This window comes from Lutra lutra, chromosome 13 (genome assembly GCF_902655055.1).
Source record: "Lutra lutra chromosome 13, mLutLut1.2, whole genome shotgun sequence".
Taxonomy (NCBI): domain Eukaryota; kingdom Metazoa; phylum Chordata; class Mammalia; order Carnivora; family Mustelidae; genus Lutra; species Lutra lutra.
This window is the reverse complement of record NC_062290.1, coordinates 86,115,784-86,133,586: the sequence shown is the minus strand read 5'-3', so window position 1 is coordinate 86,133,586 and position 17,803 is coordinate 86,115,784. Positions and strand designations below refer to the sequence as shown.

General features: G+C 41.0%; 1 protein-coding gene across 5 annotated transcripts in view; it reads left to right on the top strand.

The window, feature by feature from the left end:
• The window catches only part of MAPKAP1 (MAPK associated protein 1), a 243,342-nt gene that overhangs the window by 146,511 nt on the left and 79,028 nt on the right, over positions 1–17,803 (top strand). The window lies entirely within an intron of this gene.

Here is a 17,803-nt window from a genome sequence, read left to right as displayed (position 1 = left end):
CAGATTTAATTAGCTATCTTCAGATGAAAGCTGAAGTTTTAATAAAAGTTAGAAGAGATAACACAGTGAAGGACACGGATGAGCTGTCTCAAGGCCATATTCCAGGGGAACGATAAGAGCTGTAAAAAATGGCAGAGGAGAGCAATTGAATGGAGCAATGAAAATCTGATTCTCATAAAAAAGAGAGAGAGAGAGAGATGCTGGTAGGGGCGGTTGTAGATGAGACCTGCTAGCGTCTGCAAGCAATTTGGATGCTTGCCAGGAGTCATTGTTCACCCTCGGCTGTGGCGGCTCTGTCCAGATGTGCCAACTGCACGTTTCGGCTTTTGCCAGCTGACTGCGCCGTTTGATAACCAGCTCTCTGGATGCCCATCACTGGCCGCAGAGATAGAATTAAATGATGATGATCTTCCCACAAGTTGGGAGAGGAAACAATGCATATAAATCTTGATTTCATCTCAGCATGAGAAGTCTTTATCCATCATCACTCATAATGAACAAGTCGTTAGCTGGGATGAATGGTGTTCTGGTTTTTCCAAACACCTCTTTTGTTCATTTTTTGGGTGACTTTTATCCATTGCATGGGGGTCAAACCTCTTTACATTTAAGGGATGATTGAAGAGGCATAGCCTCTCCTTCCCAGGGGAAAGTAGATATTTGGGGGTTCTAAGTGCCAGTCTAGTAGCATTTAGACAGCTTCAGATATTTAAAGATATTTAATAAGCATTCATCTTCCTTTAGGATCCTGCTTTTTCCTTGCGTTTTGACCCTAAATTTTTTACACAGTAGTGCATTTGGTGACACATTCCTTGTATTCAAAAATAGCATTATTCCAGGTTGTCCAGAGGAGTGGGAACCAGCTTTTTAAACCTTCTTAATAGAAATTCAGCTGTCGCAGATTTTTTTAGACCATGAAACCTTTGTGAACTCGCTGAGGTGCAACTAAACCAGTGTCTTTGCCTCTGTCTGCAGCTCTCTCTTTCCAATTGTGTACCTATTTATCTGTGTCCATCTCCAGCAACCACTTTATCATACACATGGTTATTTATGTTCACCTTTGTGTACACATCCCTGCCATTTCCATCAGAGACTTTGCCATATCCAAAACACAGTGATCTGCATTATTTATTCCTTTTCATGCTACAGAAGTCATTTCAGATTGAGGTATTTACATAAATTACTGTCCATTTTCTTAATCCAAAAAGCTCTATAAAATGGGAAGCTCTTTCTATTGCTTTATTAAGTCTGGTCTCATGAAACAGAGGATCTCCAGTTTAGCAAAGATGTTGATTTAAGGTTAGCTTGGTAAAGCTGGTGTGTTTGGTGGTTTTGAACTTTGTATTGGGGAGTGGGCTTGTTTCAGAGGGTAATTAACAAAAAGAAGAAAATCCTCTTGTCATAGGTGGAAACACAGTATGTTTACTTAAAAAAAAAAAAAGGCTGTTAGGGCTCACTGTTGGCTATGAAATACTTCTACACATTATGACACCTGAACTCAGTCCTGAACTCGAGAACTTGGTGGCAGGAGATGCCAGGCTAGAGACATTCAACCTCCACTTGCTGTCTGCGGCGACCCCCGCAACCTCTGCGAGAAAGGGGCCTGCCTCGCCCCATGTCCAGGACAGCAGTGGAGCGCTCCACCCTCTCTCCAAACTGCTTTTGCCTGATGGAGTCCAGAGCAACACTTGTCTCTTTGCTGCTCTTACTTAACTGAAGTGAGAGGCGAGATTAAACAACATGGGTCATGTGGAGGCGAGAGTTCTCACTACTCGTTCATTAGGGGTTAGTTGCACTACGAACAAGGTTTCAGAAATCCTTTTCCAGGCTGACAGTGCACTTCTTTTGCTTACCCACAAACCTCTAACTTCTCTTCTCTTTTTTCTGGACCGACCATACAACTTTTCATTTCACAGTAATCATAAATTGAGAACCTAAACTATTTTATTATGAAACCCAGATGTGGGTTTAATGACTGTTCTAATGTTTAAGTACTCTGTTGCCCTTCCGTCTGGCACGCCCCGATATTCATTTATAAAAAATTGGAAGGTGGCAGATATCTGAGCAAAAGAAGTCTTCTTTGTTTAGGTAGATAGGTTTGTCAGTGGAAACCCGTAGGGGTTTTTTTAATTTGTTTTGTTTTTTTGGTTTTTTGTTTTTTTTAACCCGTAGGGTTTTAAAATATTTTTGCTTGGTATGGATAGACTATCATTATAGGCACTTGTAACTGATCTAGAATTTTGACTTGCATTATTTGTAATTATCATCATCATAACTATTTATGAACACTGCAGGGTTTTTTCTATTAATATTCATGTACTGAACCAGAGTAATCTTTTCACAGTGTGTTCCAGTCAGTTCTCTGCTAAGGCCCGTTTTTTTTAAAGCCCATTTTTAAATGTCTCTTTTAAAAAAGTTTCTCTGCAGCTTTTCATTTTATTACTGACCCACTTGACATTTGGAAGCTACCTGCACTGGCAGAAAGTCCCCACTGTTTAAGAGAATTGTAAATGGAGAATCTGGTTTTGGAAGAGTTAGCTGGAACCTCTTTACTTATTTTTATAGTTGTGTGGGTGAGCTTTTGACATAATGAAGAGTAGCCAGTCAGGTCCCTTGATTTAGATGGTAAAATATATGGACCTTGTTATTTAGTGAGTAAAACCCTTAGCCATCAAGTTCTCCTTTGGTCAAGTTCACCCTCACAGTCAGTGACCTTCTGAGCCTCTTAGTATTTTGTTGTTGTTTAAAAATGCTATCACCCACCAACCTTTACCATCATCTTCTGGAGAGGAAAAAATGCATTTTTGTATGTCCCTTCTGAAGCATGGTGTTGGGTACGGCAGGAATGCTTAAGAAATGGAGGCAGATACAATTTCAGTTCTACATTGACACAGAAATATAGTTAACTCTTGGTCTACAAAAGAGAGAGGGCTTTGACGTGGGATGTTCCAAGCAGAATAGTTCTCTGCGTGGCTCTGTTTCAGGATTTGTTGTCATTTTGAAATGAAGGTGTTTTTCTTTATCATCTGCTGAGAGATTGAACCAGAAGCACGTTAACTTTTTCTTACCTTTGTTCATTCTTGCCTTTCGATGTGAAAGACAAATTTTTATTAATCTGAAAATCCTTTTGAAATGTTCTTGTAGTAGTATTAATAAAACTTACGACATTCATTTTTGTTTTTCCCTTATAAAATTTCACCTAGATTTTGAAAGATAAATGTTCGCTTTGTTTAGAGTCACAGACCATCTTATTGTTTGCTAATGTGCTGTGTTTTCACAAGGCACCTAGAATGTCATTAGTGACATGGTCTAGAGTAGGATTTCTCTACATTATTCCCTAAAATACTGCTAGGCTCAGAGAAGGTGAGCGAACAGCAATCGCAGGGTGCAGGGTTCTGATCAGAAAGAGGGCTAATGATGACATCATTGGACTCTCAAGTTTTATATTAAAGATTCATGTAAAATATAAATTTTGATCCATACTGTATTTGTACTTTCATTCAACCTGTGTTCTCATGTGTCAGACCTGTGCTGGGTACAGGGAGAAAATGGAAGGTAGATTTACAAGGCCCTTGCTGAGGAGGAACTTAACATTTTAGAAGGAAGGTAAATATGAAGGGCTGAGAGAGAATAAGATGCAACATATAGGATGGTAAGGGAACTCCTCCCTGAGAAATTGACATTTAAATTGTGACTTTCACATTTAAGCTGTGAAGAGTTGGGGAGGGCCAGTGTCATTCAAAGCAGTGGCTATTAAAGGCTTACTATACTTTAATATAAAAAGAACATTTCAGATTTCTTTGTAGTTAATTTACTTCACTCTCTCCCCCTCCCACCCTACCTACCCAAAAAAGGAGTGAAATTGAATTGTTTCCTGGGGAAAGTCCCCATCCATGTCTTACCCATTAGCAGATCCTCTCAGTTTTACCTCCAGAATATATCCTGAATTTATTCAGTCTTTTCCATCTCCACTGGATGAGTCCAGATTGCTATGACTTTACCCAGACTGTTGAAATAGCAATTTTTCTGGTTTTCCTGCCTCTGCTCTTGTCCTCTTCTTGTCTTTTGTCTACACAGCAGCAAGAGGGTTCTTCTAAAGTATAAATCAGATCATATCTGCTCTACGTCCTTAAGAGACTTTCAGAATAAAACCCAAACTTCTAACTACTGTAAAACACTGAGGCCCATAGAGGGGAAGGGACATACAGAGAATATGAACACAAAGAAAAGAATTGGGAAGAAGTGCAGAATTGATCATTGCAATATGAGAAATATATACAGACCAGGCGGAGAACCTGGGAAGCCAGGGTAGGATTTGGAGCCTGTAACTTAATGTGGACCTGCTCAATTTAATAGACAGAAAACAGCAGAGCCAATCTCTGACACCCTTTCTGCAACACCTCGCTTGGTAGGCCTTAACTGTCATGCCAGGTAGACCTAGAAAGTAACATACTAATTATTAATTTTCAGTGATGTTTTAAGGGGATTTGTATGTCAGGAGAGGAGTTGGTCTTTCCCCGATATATGGTTCCTTCCAATGGGGTAAGAGCTGATTTATTGAGTGCCTTTGTGTACTTATATGTACTACCTCATTTAATCTGCAAACACCCCGAAAAAGTAGATTTTGTTATGCCTGTCTTACAGACGAGACTTTAGAAATGCTTGGGGGAGGGGTGCACATTAAAATTAAGGAACCGTTGAGAACTATGTATGTAATCATATGCTTACCTCTCTGAGCCTTCCTTAGCTCTAAAAGGACTTAAAGTTACCCATATTTCCACAGTAAGTAAATAGCAGAATCTAAACTGAGCCCAGGCTTTTCTGACCTCAAAGCCCATACACTTTTTATTGTACCATGTTGCTTATTAGAACCCTAATGGGAGAACAAATTTAAAATTCTGTAAACAGAAATGTTCATTGATTCTAAGATCTAAATGCACTAGGGAAGTGCAGCATTTAAAGGAACCCTGTGGTGAATCTGGATATAAAGCCAGGAATTCTTTTTGTAATTGCACAGTTTGTCTGTATTGGTGTCAGTTTTAATGTTTTATGTCTGGTTTTCTTAAAGCAACATACACCTGTCCTGAGCTGCCCTGTGGAAAAGAGAAACCCGTATGTTTTAGAGAGAGTCGGGTCTCTAACACTTTTCTAGCCTGAAATGTTCTCCAAAGGCTAAAGTAAGCTAAAGAATCTTCTTGCTGTAGAGTTGAAGAGTCTTCCTCCATGTGTAATTGTAGAGATGGAAAATCTAGTAACCGTTCTTCTATGAAAGTAATTTGCGAGCCGGAGACACAGACATGTGGTTTCCTTATGCTGTAGCAGGTAATCCTTTAAAAGAAAAAAAAAGAAGTAGAAGAAAATGTAAATAGGACTGTTTAAATGTTCTTAGTCGGGGCACCTGGGTGGCTCAGTGGGTTAAAGCCTCTGCCTTCGGCTCGGGTCATGATCCCGGGGTCCTGGGATCGAGCCCCGCATTGGACTCTCTGCTCAGCGGGGAGCCTGCTTCCTCCTCTCTCTCTCTCTACCTGCCTCTCTGCCTACTTGTGATCTCTGTCTGCCAAATAAATAAATAAAATCTTTAAAAAATAAATAAATAAAATAATGTTCTTAGTCAAAAAGGCAGTAATTTCTATGGAAAACTGCTCCTCCTCATGAAATAATAAATAATCATGCCAATGCCACTCATGCACGGAGGCCGGATGAGATACGAAGACCTGGTACTTGGTATCCAGTGACCCAGTGGGAAAACGATAGAGAAAATTAGGGCAGCTAAAGTGTTTAAATGCCTAACTCAGAAATGCCCCGGGCAAGAAGCTCCAAGTTAAATATTCCTCCTTCCCTCTTCTCTCTGCCTCTTTATCTTGTTGTCTCTTCCCACCTGAGCTTCCCCCTGTCTGGAGTGCTCTGAGGCTCCTGATGGATCTTCTTGAGAATAGAGCAGAGCATGTTAAAGATGGCATTGCAGTCAACTATTTTATCTAGGAAGCCTGGAAATTTAGAGAATTTATGTCAGGCAAAAATCTTTGGGAACCACTTTAGAGACCCAATTATTTTAGAAGGGTGTTATGAGCTCTCACAACCACCACATCAGAAAAACCTGAAATATATCATTCGCCAAAACTACATTTGACCAGCATTTACTCTTCCTGCTAGTCGCTAATCTTTCAGAAGTCCCTCTTCCATCACAAAATCTATTCATTCACTCCATCTGGGGCTGTCACAAACGTGGATTAGATGAAAGCAAAAGCCGAATGAAAGAAAGAGAAAAGACCTATTCTCCTGACAGGCTGTGTGGTGCCGCAGGAGGCACATATATTTTGAAGTCAGAGGAAGGACCTCTCTCTGGACCACTAGGGACTAATTCTAGAGCATCACTAATTTAATAATAGCTTTTCAGGGAAAAAAAAAATAAATACTGCATTCAATGTACATATTGATTGTAAGCTGTAGCCTAATTTTAGAGATGTTATAAAGTAGGGAAAAAATGCATCTTAGAATGAAGAACTATGGTAACAGAACGCATAATCCCGTACTTACCTCTCTGAGCCATGCTTTCCTCAGCTGTGACCCAGGAGAGGTTGAGGGAGGGGTCACCTAGGGCACTGTGGGAAGGGGCAGGTGTGCTCCACAGTGTGGCTCTGACAGACCCTGTTGACTTCAGTGGTTACCGTGCCTCACTTCCTGCTCTGGGCCAGCCCTGTGCTCGAATCAGGTGGAAACCCAGTGAGAAAACAGATTGAGAAAAGGGGGCAGTAAAATATGGCAAATTCACAAGGAGAAATACGTAACCTACTAAAGCAGCATAGATTAGGGAGTACTTAAAACTACTGGGTGAGACAGGGCCTGAGGAAAGATGCTCTGGAGTAAGGGATTTGGTAGTTTTTTGGAGATTAAATAGAATTTTGCCAGATGGGTAAGTAAGAGGAAGGACATTCCAGGCAGAGACGTTTTGAGATGTAGTGACTGAACACAGATATCCCAAATGAGTAGAGCAAGAACAAGGCAGAGGGTCAGCTGCAGAAGCCAGGCAGGGGCCAGATCTGATCAGGCCAGGCCCCATAAGGTACTCGAAACTAGGAGAGCTGTATTTGCTTACTGGGGGCTTATTTTGCTGCAGACACTGTGTAGGCGCTGGGGATTTTGTTAAAGCCAAGAAATGGTCCTTACCCTCCCAGAGCTTACTGTTTAGTTCTTCTGGGAGAGGAACAAACAGGCAATTACAATACCATGCATGTGATCAGAGGAAATAAGTGTAGGGCCTGGGTACATACATTGGGGGAGGGGAGCCCTAGTCCAGTCTTCGGGAGTCAGGGAGAACCTCCAGGTGAGACCTGAAGATGGTGGAAACTGACCAGATGAAGAGGGCTGGGAAAGAGCATTTAGGCTGAAGGAGTGAGTTGAGAGAGCTTGATGCCTTCTGGAAACCACATGTAACTCAGTATAATGAGTAGGAGTTAGGAGGGTGGGGCATTATGAGGCTGAAGTGGTCATTTGGGACCAGGTCATGTTTGTAAACCATGTTGAATTCGAACTTTATTCTGGTGGCAGAGGGGAACCATTGAAAGGAGAGCAATATAGTCAGAATTTCTTTTAGAAAACACACTGTCTGCATGATAAAAATCGATTAGAGGACATAAAACAGGAGGCAGAGACACCGGTGAGGAGGCTCTTGAGGACTCTATCCAACGGATGATGAGGCCTGAATTAAGGCGTGGAGAGAAGAGGATGGTACTCAGTACAGGAAGCAGAGGGACGGACACCATAGTAGAATCTGATTTCTTTTATTAGAGCTGAATGCAGTTTGAGGAGAAATACCTTGAAATACCTTGAAGCTGCCACCCATTCTGGTGTTAATATTAAAACCAGGGGGTGGCAGAAGACAGGCTTTTAAAGATTTCTTTTTAATAAAGTAAATGCTTGTTGAAAAAAATCAAACATTTAGAATATGCATGAAGTAAAAAGTAAGTGTGTCAAGGTTTCTTCTGACTTTATTTGGTGTGAACCCTTGGTTTTTTATTCAGTTCATACACAGACAGACATAGAGGCTCTAAGTTTCATGGGGGCAGTACCCTGTTTTTTGGTTTTGGTTTCTTTAAATCACTGTATACCCAACATCTAGCAGAGTGTCAAACAGAAGACACTCCATAAATGTTTGTTAAATGAACTTGTAAAAACTGTATCCACATAATGATTTTTAAGGATACCACACATTGTGTATTTTGCATTTGTATTTCACTCAGTATTATGTCATAAGCTTTTGACTATGTTAGAGCGAATATTGCAGTTTTGTCTTTCTAGTTACATTTATTTAACTTAGCTCTCTGTTGTTGGGCATTTAGATTATTTCCAAATTTCCAGTTTTGCACAAATAGAGTGAACAATCTGGTATGAATATTCATTGCACGTTTGTGCTAGATGCTAAATATGGGATTGCTTGTCAGAAGTTTGCTTCCTAAAAATGTTGAGAAAAACTAATTGCCCTTTAAAAAGTTCATACCGATTCTTTGACACTCCAAGAGTATATGAGAGCCTCTTTTCCCACCCCCTTACCAACACCGATGTTATCAATCTTTAATTTTTGCCAAACTGATGGCTAGCAGTTAATATTGCATTTTAATTTGCATTTCTGGGGCTTTTGTGTAAAGTTAAGCACTTTAAAAAGTGTTTTTATTTGCCATTTTCTTTCTAAAAGATCGTTTTTAAGTCAGTTGTTTTAGTGGGAAGAAAAATTGAGAAGCCTAATTTCACAAAACTGTTTTTAAGAAGGACCCTGTAGTTTAGCATACGTTTCACCCTCCCACCCCCTTTCCTGCCCCAGTAGGTGTGTACACACACACACACACACACACACACACACACACACACACCCTGATATAGAGGAGAGGCACACATCCAGCCCAGGCCATTTTACTTGTTTGCCTTTCATTCACCAGCAGAGCTTCTGTTTATGTGCTTGGAGAGAGGTAGCTGATAATTCACTAGACTTCGGTTCACCTCATTTAGGAGCTTATGTTGTTACTTGCCTGCTTTGTCACAAAACTATTTGAAACAACAGACTTCCTGTTAAATAGTTTATTTTAGTCTGGTACGCGTATATAGTCCTTGGAAAATGCATCATAATCGGAAATCAGAAATGTAGACCAAGAAGTTGTCACCCCTTAACAGGTTTATTTGGGGAGGCACATCTAAGGACACGTCTGGCAGCATTATAAACAGCACTGGCACCAAGGGCAACTGTGGGGGGTTAATGGGGACCCTGCATCATTCCTTGCCATGTGCCTGGTGAGTTAACTCCTAGAAGTTTCTGGGAATGGTAGCAAGTGGGGAAAAGACTGCAACCAACAATCAGTGTCACAAAGTGGGGATGACTAATTTGCTGAGGACATCGTTGAGACAGATGTTTAATTAGCTGAAGTCAGAGTGGATAAATTGGGAGAGGACTGCCTATGCAGAGAGATGCCCTGTTCCCTCATCTCTCATTTAACTGGTTGGGTTTGGGTTTTTGTCCTTACCGTTTTCTTTTTGAAGGCAACATCCTCGGACTCAGGGGAACTGTGAGGGGGAATAGGAGAAAAAGTACCCTTTGGTACATCTCCTGAATGCTTACTGTATTTTTGTTTTTACAAAGACCTTGTGAAATAGACATCATCTATTTTTCATGGTTGAGAAAACCAAGGCCATTTATGTGTGTATTGTGTATATGTGCACACATTCTTGTGTGGATTGCTAATGAGTGACATAAATGAGATTTGAACCTGTACCCCTTGATTCTTAAGCCCAGTGTTTTTTCTCTGTACTGCAGCTTTCCCATTTAAATTATAATGCAAGTGAGAGAACTTTCTGGAATAAAAGTAATCTGTACATTGACAGGAGCTGGTATCACACAAATGTATACATTTGTTGGAACTGTCAAATGGTACTCATAAGATTTGTGCATTTCACTGTATGAAAATTTTACCTAAAAGTAAAAAGAGAATCTCAAACAAATATTGGATAAAAGTTAACGTTATGCACACTGAATGTACTGTTGTCTGCTCACTGCTTTGAAATGCATTTTTTTTAAAAGATGCATTGGTGGATGGATATATGATAAAGCAAACACAGTAAAATTGCCAATTGTAGGATCTAAGTGGTGGGTGTATGGGTTTTCAGTGTACAGTTCTTTCAACTCCTCTGTTTTATTTATTTTAAAGATTTTATTTATTTATTTGACAGAGATCACAAGTAGGCAGAGAGGCAGGCAGAGAGAGAGAGGACAACTCCTCTGTTTTAAAAATGTTTATAATAAACTAGGAAAGAACTTATAAAAATAAAATATATATATTTTAGGTTCTGCTTATTAATTTAAATTTCTGAACTTACAAATAATTATCTTTGTGGCATCGAAAACACTAATCTTTACTTCCTATAGGGTATTTTATCTTTCATTACTTCATATGTTAAAGGACATCTTTGCGGTCATAGTTTCTTCCATGGACCTGTGGTTTTAAGTAGCATATAGAGTTATGAAAATATAATAGTTGTTACCACTTAATTGAATATTAGAAATTTGCCAGGCAATCTGCCAAACACTTTTTATAGTGATTTCTTTTAATCCTTAAATCGAGTGAATTGGTTGTTATTTTTGTTTTATAAAAAAGAACACTAAAGCTCAGAGAGTCTGCAGGACTTGTCCAAGGTCAGACAGCTAGTAAGTTGGGGAACTGGGATTTAAACCTAGATGTATGATGCCAAAGTTCGTATTCCTTCTACTGGCTAAGGTCCCCAGGTCCACACGTCAGTGGAGGCAGGTAGGCTTTTTTCCCTCGAGAGACCAAGTGCACCTGCTTCATTTGGACATGGCAGCATGATTCAGTGGAAAGAGTACGGGCTTTGGACCCAAACCAGCCCAAATCTCCACCCTGGCTTGCCTTTCCACACAAGCTATAAGGTTAGACAAGTCATCAGACCTTTTTCACTTTGGTTCTCTTTTCTGTCAACAAGGATAATAATGCCTGCCTGGCAGGGCTGTTGTTTTGACTGGATGCATATAAAACAGTTCATAGTAGTTCAGTGGATGTCAGCTGCCTTTATCCCTCTTGCTACGATGGCACCAAGCACACCATAAAATCTGGCTTTTGAGGTTTTGGTTTACTTCCTTTTCTACCCATATGACTTGGCCTTTGCCTATGTCTTTTGTTTGCAATGAATGAAGTCTGTAGAAAGCTTATACCCTGTGATAGAACCAGCCTTTGAATTGTGTTTGGATATGGGTCTGCTGGACCCATATCCAGCCTTATTTTGAACAAGGGGAAAACTAGATCCGGAGAGCCAACTCTAATGATTTTTGACTACCAAGAAAACCCATGTCAGGTATGTAGGGGTGGTTAAATGGTCACAGGCACATTAATCGTGTAGCAGATAGCAGCAAATTTCATTTACTCTATGGAAGATTCTAGAGAGAAAGCGAACAAGTTACAGTTATCTGTAACAAACATGTTTACAGGCGATTATAAAAAGCCTTAGTATTAACAGCCAAGTAGCTCACAAAGCCTGTTGCTGCTTCTTAGAAAACATTTAAAAGAGGAAATATAATGAAACATCTGTGTGATTTTTGAGGAATGATTACAGAAGTTACAGGGAGGTTTGGAGTGCTGTGTCTGCCCCTTACACTCTCCATGAAGAGTCTTTGTCTCCCCCAGAGGAAGCAGACGGCCTGTTTCTTCAGGCAGGCTATTCATGAATTTATCCTGTTAGTAGCTGTAAGGAAAACTCTTCCTCTGCCAAGGCTGCGTTTGGTCATTTTCGTGAAAAATTATCACTTTATATGAGCTACAGTCTCCTAGAAGACCTCTTTCAGACCAGCCCAGAGACCTGAGACACCCCACTTCTATCTCACTGTTTTCAGAGGTGTGACACTAGAGCCAGTCTTCCTCCCTTACACAGTTTAAAAGGCAGTTTTAACAATTACAGTGACAACTTTCCACAAGGAGTTTTTCCTTTTTGAGTAAGCTACAAATACCAGTACTTTCTACAATGCCTTTAAATGCATTAAGAAAAGAAGAAGAAAAATAGCTAATCAGTTAGGATATTTCTTCTGTCTTACAGTGACAGTAGTACCCAGAGACAGAGATGACTTAAAATCAGGAAAAGGCATTGGAGTGGCACTGGGAGGCAGGTCTGGGGAAAGGAAGTATCAGCCCCTACTTCTCATTACCTAGCTACTGATCACAGTCAGCAAGGTGGATAGATTTTACTGTGCCATCAAACCAGTTTTTCAAACAGAAAGTCAGAGAGATGTGATTAAAGCCCAAGTGCTACAGAAGATACAGGGTGGTCTATTGGAGCTCCTCAATCTTCCCCAAAACTGTCATCACTGGATCATAGAAATATTAAATCATAACAGAACACCAGCTTCCCTTTTTTTTTTTTTTTTTGGACACTACATTTAATAGAACAATGTGAATTAAGATAAAAGCAAGACAAAGTATGATTTAAGTCTAAAAAAAATCCTCAAGTACAGTGTATCCAAATCCAGACTCATCACTCAGTAAATATTTATGGGGTCTCTGCTACATTTTAGTTAGTGTATAAGGATGGCAGGGCCTGCTCTCAGCTCTCATTTTAGTGGGGTAGATAGTCAATAAAAACAGACCACCCAGCAAGTACTTTTTTTTTTTTAATTTCAAAGATTTTATTTATTTATTTGTCATAGAGAAGCGAGAGTGAGCACAGGCAGACAGAGTGGCAGGCAGAGGCAGAGGGAGAAGCAGGCTCACTGCCAAGCAAGGAGCCCGATGCGGGACTCGATCCCAGGACGCTGGGATCATGACCTGAGCCGAAGGCAGCTGCTTAACCAACTGAGCCACCCAGGCGTCCCCAGCAAGTACTTTTGATAGGGATACTCCCTTCTGGCTTTTAGACTGTCCATTTTCCAACTAAAAGGACAACTTTGAGTCTCCAGTTTTGTGAGCGCTCCTCCCGAAAGGAGTCCCTCTTGCCTCCACGATCGGGCATTACCTCAGTCTTTCCACTTTAGCAAGTTTCCACGCATCTGCTGCTACTCGATTACCAACATCACTCCCTGATGCAGGGAGACGTGGACAGGACAGTGATGGCTGGATGAATTCGTGAGCAGTGAGTGACTCATCACACCCAGAGCAACAGCGTCAATTAAGGGGTACAGGCTGTATCTCAGCCCTGGAAACTGCTAGAGGGAACATTGTCCCTTAGCCACTCAGCCTTGCATCAGAGGCACCATGGGCCTGCCCTGGTGAGTTCCTAATACATTGATCTTGCCGGATGTTGTTATGTACCTTACCAAGGAAAAGGATGAGGACCCTCCTTTTCCTTTGGGATGGGGGGAATTGAGCTTTCCTTTGAGTACAGTGAAAGTCCTTTGGGAAGAACAGGTTCCTTTTTGTTTGCCAGTACTCTAGCTGGCCTGGAGATGGTGACTAACATATTTTATGAAACGAGCAAAGGAGAAACAGTGAAAGCCAATCTGCAGCCCACAGCTGCTTTGCTCCCTGCCAGCCCAGGCCCAAGGCCACCCACTTCCTGTTCGGGAATAGAGTCACTGCACTTTGATTATTGGAGATCAAACTTCCTCTGAGAATTAAATCATCGAGTGAAAATGTAAATGTCTTAAAAATGAAACACAGTGCACATCAGTTGAAATTAGTGTTGCCTCCCGGGTTCCCAAGACATGAATCTCTAATGAGTCCTTGGGGAGCCAGTGGGATATAGCAAAAACAGACATTTTAAGCAATGATAATCAAGTAAGGGTGCCCAACAGGAAGAAGCTACTGCAAAAACTCTATTCCAGAAAAAGAAAATTAAAGCAAACTCCTTTCCAAAGCACGGCTTTTTTGTGTGTGAAAGGTAGAGCTCACGCAGATTCCTTATCTCCTACAGCAGAAGTTAAAATGTGTTATCTGATATTTATAATCATTTTTTTAAAAGCTGAGTAAGGGGGCGCCTGGGTGGCTCAGTGGGTTAAAGCCTCTGCCTTTGGCTCAGGTCATGATCTCAGGGTCCTGGGATCGAGCCCCGAGTCGGGCTCTCTGCTCGGCGGGAAGCCTGCTTCCCCCTCTCTCTCTCTGCCTGCCTCTCTGCCTACTTGTGATCTCTCTCTCTGTGTCAAATAAATAAAATCTTTAAAAAAAAAAAAAAAAAAGCTGAGTAAGAATGCTAATAAAAAAATAAGAAGGTGAGTACCAGAAGAAATAGCCAAAAATTTTTGAAGTGATTGCCTGTAAGAAGGGATTCAGAGATATGCAGGGAATTAACTTTTTCACTATAGGACTTGTGGTATTATTTACTTCTATATACAGCAGCTGCCCGCAGGTCCTATCCCTGTGCTTTAATAAAAATACCCTTTTTGGGGTGCCTGGGTGGCTCAGTGGGTTAAGCCTCTCTGCCTTCGGCTCAAGTTATGATCTCAGGGTCCTGGGATCGAGCCCCACATCGGGCTCTCTGCTCAGCAGGGAGCCTGCTTCTCCCTCACTCTCTGCCTGCCTCTCGGCCTACTTGTGATCTCTCTCTCTCTCTCTCTCTCTCTCTTAAATAAATAAATAAATCTTTTTAAAAAAACACACCTTTTTTGAACTGGAAAAAAAATAAAATAATAAAAAATAAAACTGTATATACAGTTGACCCTTGAACAACACGGGTTTGAACTGCATGAGTCCACTTATGTGCAGATTTTTTACAGTACTATAAATGTATTTTCCTTATGTTCTTAACATCTTCTTTAGCTTTGTTGTAAGAATATGGTATATAAAACATAACATATACATATGTGTGATACAGACACCATATAAAATATGTTCTAATCAACTCTTGTGTTATTGGTAAGCTTTCCAGTCAGCAGTAGGCTCTTAGTAGTTAAGTTTGGATTTTTGGCTATGTGGGGGATCAGTGCCGCAACCCTTGTGTTGTTTAAGAGTCAACTACACAGTGTAAGAGGTGCACAAACGATGAATCTTGGAACATGAAAATATTCAATAAAATTAAGATGTTTAAAAAAAGGAGTCAACTATACATGTTCCTTTGCGAAAAGTAAAAATAGTTTTTAAAATTTGTAAAAAAAAGAAGATTGCTTACTTTCAAATTCTAGAGCTTAGAAAGATTTCATTCTTTCCCTTGCTCACATGGACTTTATTTGGTAACTTCCTTTCTCCTAAAAGCCACAATCCATTTTATTGTGTGGATGTCAGTTTTCTGTGAGAATGCCGTTATTAAATAGTTGCTTCCCATTGCAAACATCTCCAAACCTTTTAAGACCAGTATGTTAGATGAGTATAACCATTATAGTGTGATTTTGCCAACATCTTGTCTCTGTGACCTATTTTCTCCGCAGGTTAAAGCACAAGCTATTAGCTGAGTACTCTTGTCCCATCCTAAGAATGACTAATATCTCAAATATAAATGAAAACAGCTGCTTTTCCATAACATTAGAGTTCCAAACAGCTGTCACATGTACATTTTGACATTCTGGTTTTTTGTTTTTGTTTTTTTGTTTTTTTTTTTCCAAATTGGGACAAAAATTAGTTTACTGAATCACTAATCTGGTTAAGTGTATCATCTAACTTCTGTGGAAAGGTGGAGAGGAGGTCAAGGAAAAGCCAATTGAGCTAGAACGTAGCTATCCACAAAGATTCAAACTTACTTAAAATGAAAACCCTGCGATGAGACCCCTCTGTGCTGAGAACAGAAGGTCTGTGGGGGCTGGCAGTGGCTGCCGCACCATTGCCGCCCTTGCCAGAGAGCCTGCTTCTCAGCCGACAGCCATTGTTCTCTCTCTAGCTACAGAGACCGTGCAGTGCCACCCCCTTGTGTCCTCAACGCCTAAATCCGTGCTGTCTCATCTTCCGCAGCCCTTGGAGGGTTTATTTCAGGGATTACTGGTGTGGATCAGAAGACTGTGCTCCCTCTATTGGCTCAACGCTGGCCCCACCACTCCTAGCTGGGTAACCTTGGTCAGGTCATTCTCCCTCTCTGAGTTCCTTGCTTTATTTTGCTCCTTAGTAAAATAAAGTCACAGTTGCTTGGTAGTCTTAACTGTGGGAGCTTAATACCTTAGATGTTCTAGAAACATCTCCCTGGTTCTACTCTTGGCTTCTGTTATTCTTTCTAGCTCTTTAGGAGGTTTCTTAGCCTGTTTGAACTTCATTTTCCTTATCTATAAATAAGAACACTGTCGTCTTCATAGCACTGTAGTTAGAATTAAATAGAAATCCGTGTGAAACACTGAACACTTAGCTGTTATTACTTTATTACTCAATAAATGTTAGTCCTATCCCCTCTCTTCAATTTCATTGTTATGAAACCCAGCCATATCACAATTTTGTGATATAACACTTTGTTTTTTAGGCGTATGACTGCTTTGACTCAACAGAGACCCTAGCTACTAAGGAACCCAGCTCAAATTTAGCCCATGTTAGGTATGGCCCAGAATGTGTGCATCTGTCTGCCCAGCTGCTCATTTGAGCTTTTCCAGGGGTCTGAGGCCCCTTGTCAGAGCAGCAAAGCCTCAGTGAGAACATAGGTATGCACATGTAAGAATGACCTAGCATTCCTCTGGAGGCTCTGCATCTGGAGCTGGATAGGCAGAAGGGTTAAAAGCTGGAGAAACTTTTGTCATAAATTTTCTCTTCAGCAGGACTTCCCAGGGAACATCTGACATTAGGAGAGAGGAAATGCTGATTGGCCTCGGAGTCAGCTGAAGGAGACAGGAGCTGCCGTGGAAGCTGCTGGATTTACTGTTATTAGCAAGGCAAATGGAAAGCCAGCAGGGCAGCCCAGCTCCCAGATAATAGATGTAACAAGAAGGAAACTCCCAGGAAGGAAAATGGCTGGCAGCCACGACTCTCTACCTCCTCTGCGGCCATCTTTTTTCCATTGCTTTTACCTTTTTGTTTTGTGTGTTTAGCACAAGGAGAAGCATATTTTAACATGTTGGGTTGTCAGTCACAATTGGTTTAAAATAGGATCTATAACTTAGCTTCTTGCCAATTTGATAGATTCATAGTTGAACATGGTGAAATGTGTAAAATTGTACTAATATAGTATGAAATAGCTGCTATTTCCTGAGCACTTACCGCCGGCCAGACTAAGTGCTTTACATTGTTACTATCTCATTTAACCCATGTAACAACTTCATACTCTAGAAATTATCATCATCCCCAGTTTAGAGATAAAGAAACAATGCTTAGAGCACTTAGGTAATTTCCCAAGGTCTTAAAGCTTCGTGGAGCTGGGATTTGAACCATGCCATTATGGTCCTACCAGTCCAGGGGAAATTATTGAAGCAGGAGCCCAAATGGCTATTATGGGGCCAGACAGGGTACTAGCAGTAAGAAAAGTGCTTACGCCTGTGTTCCCGCCTTGAAACACAGCGCTAGCTGGTACAGTGGTGGTTGGAAAGTGGATGGGTAGGCAGAGAAGAGCTGAGTTGGCAGGTGGAAATGATCTCTGAAGGGTCTGATTCCCCCCAAACAGGGAAAAAGGCAGATGGGCAGTTGATGCCTAAGAACACAACTGAGGGGAAATTGCAGGTCCAGACACCAGGGACCAGGAAAGCAGATGATGGTCAGCATCCAGGGACGGAAATACAGAGAGCTGTGTTCCACGCAGGGTCAGGGCACAAAGGCAACAGGTGAGCAAAACTCGTGTTGTCAAAATTACCTCTAGAAAAAAATCCCTTTTAAAATTCCTGTCAGGGGCACTTGGGTGACTCAGTTAGTTAAGGATCTGCCTTTGGCTTAGATCGCAATCCCAGGGTCCTGGGATTGAGTCCCACAGCAGGCTCCCTGCTCAGTGG